This window comes from Culex pipiens, chromosome 3 (genome assembly GCF_016801865.2).
Source record: "Culex pipiens pallens isolate TS chromosome 3, TS_CPP_V2, whole genome shotgun sequence".
Classification (NCBI taxonomy): domain Eukaryota; kingdom Metazoa; phylum Arthropoda; class Insecta; order Diptera; family Culicidae; genus Culex; species Culex pipiens.
This window is the reverse complement of record NC_068939.1, coordinates 175,734,736-175,743,272: the sequence shown is the minus strand read 5'-3', so window position 1 is coordinate 175,743,272 and position 8,537 is coordinate 175,734,736.

The window sequence follows — 8,537 nt, the reverse complement described above, 5'->3', positions numbered from 1 at the left end:
AATGTTAAATTGTAGATAATATAATTTTTTAAACTATGGGTGATTCTCAGTCTGACTTTGGATTAAGGGGTAACTTTAGTCCCTGATCACGAATCCAAGTTCAATTTTTTATATCTTGTGACGGTGAGGTGGTACAACCCCTTTAATTTTTGATCATTTGAAAAAAAGAAGTTTTTTTTTTCAATAATATGCAGCATGAAATTAAGTTTTTTTTGGAAATATGGTGTAAAAAACTGCAAATTTTACGTTAAATGCCGTTTACAATTGCTTCGCGTGATTTCCCTTTACTCAACTGTCATGATTCGTCAAATACTAAATTTTAAGGGAAATTTAATTTTCTTTTTAATCTGCAATAACTCGTACTCGTGACCAAAGAGCAAAGTTTTACGGATATCTAAGACGCGTCCGGGAAAATATTTACGATTTCGCGTGAGTTGGTGGAGCATAACCCAAATAAGAATTTTTAAATATTAATTTTAATTTGCAATCATCGGGTGAAAAAACGGATCTTTTGATGCCGCCAGTTTCTGCCTATCAAAAGTATCATTTTTAATGTTAAAAAATTACGAGGAATTGATTGGTGGTACTCTCATTAGCGACAAATGACGGGAAGTGGTCAATTTTACCCCATTTTTCCTTTTTTAGGGTGTTTTTATCGAATATCTTCAACTGCCGTAGTTTGCCGCACTTCCAAAGTATCTTATTTTATGTAAAAAATCACGAGAAATCGATTGGTGACATTTTCATTGGCGGCAAATGACAGCAAGTGCCCATTTTGCCCCAGTTACCCCATTTTATGTGTTTTTCGTCAATATCTTGAAATTTTTTTTTTTCCTACAGTTTCAACGTCTATTATTCTCATAAGCGGCAAACGACGAGAAGGGCCAATTTCGCCCCATTCACCCCTTCTTTATGCGTTTTCTTTAGTATATAGAATTGCCGTGGTTTCCTAAACTTTAAATAAATGTTATTTTATGCAGAAAATCACGAGGAATCGATTGAGAACACTCTAATTTGCGGCAAATGGCGACAAGGGGGGAGGAGGTCAACACATCTCAATTTTACATTAAGAAGCGGCAAGATAATAATATAATAAAACAATATTTTTATATAAAGTAAAGAACATGTTTAATTTTTGAAACAATGCAAAATCTCACAACAATAATTTATTTAAAAAAAGAAAGAATTCAAAACCTAACAGGAATTTTTCAAAATTATATGCTGAAAATTAAAAGAACTTCCCATCAATGCAAATACTCACAGAAATAATAAAGATTGTTTGTTTTAAAAAACTAAGAATGCAAAAATTCAAAGAAATTATTATAAATTGTTCGCAGAAAATAAAAGCACTGCTCGTGTTTTGAAAAATGCAAAAAGTCACAGAAATAATACAAATAGTTTGCCCTAAAAAGTCAACTTCGTTTTTTTTTGCCTTAAAAAAAATCAAAGAATTCAAAACAAACAGAAATTATTCAAAATTATATGCTAAAAATTTTAAGAACTGCTAATGTTTGAGAGAATGCAAAAACCCACAAAAATAATTTGCTTACAAAATATTAAATAAAGCTAGAACTGATTTTTTTCTTCAAAATTATGTGCATATTTATAAAACTAAAATGCCAAAAAAATACAAAAAATAAACTCATTTTTTCAAGAATGCAAAACCTCACTCAAATACATATGTTGAAAACATAAGCTTATGTACCTATAGATGAAAATATTAGAATAAAAATATAAATGGCTTCAATACATTATCTGCAGTGCATAGAGCATTACATATTAATAAAATTTGAGTCTTTTTGATTAAGTTTTTCTTTGTCAATTCGGCGAAACGACATTCAGCGAAATTACCTGAACCTATTTTGGGCAGTTTTTTCGTAAGAAAATGTTAGTTTTGAAATTGGAATTTTTTTCCGTGTACTTATTTTTTCAAACATTCAATATTACGCTCTTTTTAAAATGTTGGTCTTGATTAAGAAAAAAATCAAAATATTGTTAAAAAAGAAAAGATCGACAAATTTCACGAATTTATTTTAACATTGAAAACTATTTAGTTGCTGAGATATCGACATTACAAAATGGAGGGTTGTTTGAGTGAACCTTAAAAAAAATCAATTTTCCTGTTTCAATCAGTGGTCCAATCATTAATGTTTCTTAGACGAAATTTTAGGAAATTTTCTGAACTTTTCAAAAAAATATTTAATGATATGGACAATCATGGAAACTTTTTTTAAAAGTAAAAAAAAAAACGGAGTTTATCAAACAAGTTTATTTTTCAATTACTATATTTTGAAAACGGTGCAATTAATCAAAAAACTTGTACAGTACTTTTAGATTGCAAATTCGAGGTCGAACGAGGTCAAAAAAAAAAAATTAAGAACAGAATTTAGTTTTTTTAAATCATTATTTAAAAAAAAAAATTATAACTCGTCGGCAAAATTTTGGTCCATACTAAATGGCTTAAAAGATGCGGAATTTCTAAAACTTATAAAAAAAAAAAAAAAAAATAACAAATACGAATTTGGGAAATTGATTTTTTGTGAAAAAAGTTTATTAAAAATCATCAGTTATTTTCCCTTGTGTCTATTTTTCCTCAATAGTCCTCATCAATATCTACAACTTTGCCGAAGACACCAAATCAGTCAAAAAATTCCTTGAAAAGTTACAGATTTTCGAATATTTACGTACCATTTTTGTATGAACAGCTGCCAAAATGTTATGGAGATTTGTATGGGTGAACCAATAATGATACAATGGCTTCTTTGGTGATAGGGAAGGCCCTCACAAAGTTGGTCAAAATCGGCCGATTTCGTAGAGAATTGCTCAAGATTTCTTACTACTTGAATTAATGTACTACATGCTAAGCATCATGCGTCTCCATGAAATCATTAGAAATGTTTGTTGTTTTATGGAGACGCATGATACTTTATGTTTGATGCAAACCAATCCATGAAAAATAGGATTGATCTTGTTTTTTTCTTCCTATTGCTGTTTTAGCTGAATCCAACTTTAAGTAGGAATCAATAGAGTCGCATCGCAAATTACCTCCGATTCTAATTCAATTTGCTGCGGCAAACGTACTAATAATTTCTTCCATTGCATCGCGGCGTTGGTGTTGAACACGATCTGCGCGGCATCGCACGACCGGTTTCACACCCACTTGTTGAATCAACACCACCACCGGTTTTTCCTTCGGCATTGGTTGGCTTTTCCCCAAAGCTTCTAATGCAGCCATCCAAGTGGAAACTTTCCTCTCTCTCCGTTTCCTTCTGTGTCAACCCTCCTTGCTAAGTGGAAAGTGGAAAAATCCCAGCTTCTTTCGTCGCCGTTCGTTCTTGTCGTGAGGGGTGAAAATTGCCGCAAATTAAAATTTACACTTGGCTGTGGAAATATTGGCCATCGTTCAACATTTACCCTGGAGTGGAAATTCGCAATTTTGCAGTGGGCCAGAGATCGATTCCACGACTGTGGGAGGATTAAGTATCCAATTAAAAGTGCAAACATTTTCGCCCAATTTGTGCAGCACCGTTTGCCGAAAGGAAAAGCCCTCGTCAGGATAAAGGGGGCAATCGAACCAAAAAACGAACGAAATTTTTCACGACGTCATCGTTTTTTCCTTTGATCGAGTGTGGTGGAATGCTTGTCTTTCGCTCACTCACGGAGAAGAAAAAAAAAAAACAAAACATCCTAACATATTGGTCAGGGAGGGGTGAAAAACAAGAATGAGAGAAAAACGAAAAGCAAACAAGAAGGATAACAAGTACCGAGTTTTACTGGTAATGGTTGTTGTTTTATTCCGCAACAATGGCCGCGTGCGCGAGAGTCGGAGAGTAACAGCTGTTTTTCCACCAAAACTCTCCCGCTCTCCCATTTTTTCTCCCTCTCAACTGTGAGCAAATCTTGCGAGAGTTGTTCTCCGTGAGAGTGACGCCAAAAGAGAGAAAAAATCGCTGCTCTTACTCTCATGAGTAAAAAATTGTAAATAGAGAGAGGCTGTGGAAATCGATGGGAAAACACCAAGATGCATGAGGAAAAAAAAAGACAAAAAGAAGACAGAGACCCGCTCTCCGCACTCACCGCAGGAAAAACGATGACAGCGACGCGTTAGAAGAAGTGGAACATGGTTTCATTAGCGATGGGTTTGTTTTTTTATTTCGGTGTTGTTGTGAGGAGGCTGATGTTGCAGCCGAAAGATTGATGGTCTGTTTTTTCGCCCGAGAACGAGAGAGCGATGAGCTTGTTAATAATTTGAGTAGATTTGGTGAATGGTTTGTTGCTGGTGGTGCCGCCCGGATGGAATGAGACGCCGCCGGCACTGGGATTTGGAACAATATTTATCTCCGAACCGACGACTGCCGCTGGAAGGGGATTTGTGATTTACTAAGATATTTATTATTGATGACATTTTAGAGTAGAAGATAGAGGATGGGTAGCATTTAGAAGATTTCTTGTTGTGTACATTACTTTTTTCTCTGATGAAAATTGAATCGAATTCATACATTTTTTTAAACTGTCCCAACATGCAAAAAAATGATTGCTGAAAAAAACTAAATTCAGCATATTTAACTACTTACCCCTGTAAAACTCACCCCGCGTCTAGACGCTTTTCAATTAGAAAATATCAATTTTTAACTTATTTTGGAACTTCAAAAGCATTGAAAGGAAGAAATAATATTTTTGTTTAAATAAAATCTTGGGCTTGAGGATTCTGCATGACTCATGTGGCTTTACAAATGTTTTGAAAAAAAATATCTGTAATCTAAATACTTCCTTCCTTGTTCCTAAGTAATATTTCCTTATTTAAATTTCTAAACAAGTATGTATTAATGTTTGTTTTGTCCAGAATATGCTTAACAACTTTGTCGCAATTCGTATGCTTATAAGGGTGATCCAAATCCGGGCTTTCTCGGGCTACCCCCTGAAATCAAAGATTGACCCATCACTAGGCTAAATTCCAAATTTGAGCTAATTCTGACAACGGGAACTCCTCCCGCTAATCGTTTGAAGTTTGTATGGGAAAAATTGTCGTGATCATTTTTATCATTTTTGTCATTTTTGTCATTTTTGTCATTTTTGTCATTTTTGTCATTTTTGTCATTTTTGTCATTTTTGTCATTTTTGTCATTTTTGTCATTTTTGTCATTTTTGTCATTTTTGTCATTTTTGTCATTTTTGTCATTTTTGTCATTTTTGTCATTTTTGTCATTTTTGTCATTTTTGTCATTTTTGTCATTTTTGTCATTTTTGTCATTTTTGTCATTTTTGTCATTTTTGTCATTTTTGTCATTTTTGTCATTTTTGTCATTTTTGTCATTTTTGTCATTTTTGTCATTTTTGTCATTTTTGTCATTTTTGTCATTTTTGTCATTTTTGTCATTTTTGTCATTTTTGTCATTTTTGTCAATTTTGTCATTTTTGTCATTTTTGTCATTTTTGTCATTTTTGTCATTTTTGTCATTTTTGTCATTTTTGTCATTTTTGTCATTTTTGTCATTTTTGTCATTTTTGTCATTTTTGTCATTTTTGTCATTTTTGTCATTTTTGTCATTTTTGTCATTTTTGTCATTTTTGTCATTTTTGTCATTTTTGTCATTTTTGTCATTTTTGTCATTTTTGTCATTTTTGTCATTTTTGTCATTTTTGTCATTTTTGTCATTTTTGTCATTTTTGTCATTTTTGTCATTTTTGTCATTTTTGTCATTTTTGTCATTTTTGTCATTTTTGTCATTTTTGTCATTTTTGTCATTTTTGTCATTTTTGTCATTTTTGTCATTTTTGTCATTTTTGTCATTTTTGTCATTTTTGTCATTTTTGTCATTTTTGTCATTTTTGTCATTTTTGTCATTTTTGTCATTTTTGTCATTTTTGTCATTTTTGTCATTTTTGTCATTTTTGTCATTTTTGTCATTTTTGTCATTTTTGTCATTTTTGTCATTTTTGTCATTTTTGTCATTTTTGTCATTTTTGTCATTTTTGTCATTTTTGTCATTTTTGTCATTTTTGTCATTTTTGTCATTTTTGTCATTTTTGTCATTTTTGTCATTTTTGTCATTTTTGTCATTTTTGTCATTTTTGTCATTTTTGTCATTTTTGTCATTTTTGTCATTTTTGTCATTTTTGTCATTTTTGTCATTTTTGTCATTTTTGTCATTTTTGTCATTTTTGTCATTTTTGTCATTTTTGTCAATTTTGTCATTTTGATCATTGTAATCATTTTGATCATTTTGATCATTTTGATCATTTTGATCATTTTGATCATTTTGATCATTTTGATCATTTTGATCATTTTGATCATTTTGATCATTTTGATCATTTTGATCATTTTGATCATTTTGATCATTTTGATCATTTTGATCATTTTGATCATTTTGATCATTTTGATCATTTTGATCATTTTGATCATTTTGATCATTTTGATCATTTTGATCATTTTGATCATTTTGATCATTTTGATCATTTTGATCATTTTGATCATTTTGATCATTTTGATCGTTTTGATCATTTTGATCATTTTGATCATTTTGATCATTTTGATCATTTTGATCATTTTGATCATTTTGATCATTTTGATCATTTTGATCATTTTGATCATTTTGATCATTTTGATCATTTTGATCATTTTGATCATTTTAGTTTTTTTTGTCATTTTGGCCATTTTGGTATTTTTTGTAATTTTGGCCTTTTTGTTTTTTTGTCATTTTGTCATTTTGCTCGTTTCTAGAGTTTTTTTTGAATAAGCCCTATAAACATATGAAAGACGATAGTTTATACGACCTTTTTTTTTTTTTAAAAAAAACTGTAGATTTTGTCCTTTTTCAGTTTTAGTATTTTGATCAGTTATTTTGTTTAGTCATTTGCCATGATGATTCTTGGCCATTTTGATATTTTTTTGAATTTTGGTCATTCTGATCAATTTGGTCATTTTGGTTATTTCGGTCATTTGCATTATTTTTGTTATTTGGGTCGATTTGATCTTGATGATTTGGGTCTGATATTTTGTAGAAGATAGACATAGAAGGTCAGAAAAGATTCAATTTTCAGAGTCATTTTGAGAAGTTAATAACAACTAACCAAGTAATATTCATAAAACTCAATTACATTTGTTTGTCAAGTTCAATTCACCCACCAGCACTTATCCTCAAGACCGAAAGTATACGACAGTCAACCACCCGAAACCCGGGTGGTCCATTAGTGGTTCCTGAATCACAAACCAGCAGCCGGAAATGGTCACTTTGCACTCAATTATTCATAACGTTCATTGGATTTGCCTCGATTCCTCCTCCTCCATCGCCACCTTCTTCCGAATCGCAGTATAAATAATTCCGCACCACTTGCCTGAACTGTTGTTGGTTGGACGAGCCCGATTTTTTGCTGCTGCTCCTCCTCCGCTGAAAGAAGATCGTTACGGCGGATTCTTAGCACAAAAAAAAAGAAACACACTTCTGAGTACAACAACAAGTTCACAACAAACGTATTTTCTTCCCGAAATCTCATTAATACTCGAGCAGTTTCGGAAATGCGCTGCTGCTTCTTAGTGCGGAGGAACATACACAGATTAAAGCACCTTCAACCACACCCACACCTACATGACAACGTTTGCAACAGAGCTTGAAAGAGATTTAGAATCAAATTTTGTTGGGAACGTTCATCGTAAGAAGATCGCCCACGTTTTGGATGGGGATGTTACAAACACTTTTTTTAATCGAATTTCACGAGCAACACAATATTGTCCTATAAATAACATTTTGTATGGATGAGATATTGTACGGTGCTAAAATCCGGTTTGGAAAAGAAATATCCTTGTGTGTGTGTGTGTGCAACCAACCAAACGGGACCACGCGGCCGCCTCTTACAAATTGAGTTGTTTCCATGTATTTTAGATTTGACATCCTATACATGCAAATAACTCGCATAGGCATTTGGAAGGTGTTAGCTCTGCCGAGCTTCGGTGACCCATTTCTACGCAGGCTAGCCATGCGCGAGGTACCTCAGCTTGAATCGACAAGCCCCGCCCTAAAGAACATTTGCATCAATCGGATTCAAACGTTATTTAGAACTTCCGAGTTCTTGTCAAGTGGACAAAGACCCAGCGCGTATATAGTTTGTAGTAATAGTATTCCTAATTTATCAATCCAAAGGACGGGGGATTGAACCCCGGTTCGAGCGACTTTGATTTTTCGTTCATGTTTAGAGTTTAAAAAAATCATATTTTCTTAACTTTGTCGTTTGGAGCAGATGTGAATCGAACCCAGCATCATTCGCTTACAAAGCGAACAGCGTAGCCAGTCAGCCACGGCTGCTCCGTATGTCCAATTGGAATTTTCTCACCCGAAAAGCAGCATCATCCGTCAAACCGGCAGCGATTACACACGCATTGGGCTTGACCAAATCGATCATGGCGTTGTAGCTTTAAGATGTCAACCGTTATTGATGACTCCCGTCGGATGTTAAAGGTCATCATAAAATCTGCAGGAACATCGCAGGAACCCACCACAACCGCACGAGCACTTTAGTTCAAACGAAAACAGTGAAAGCGC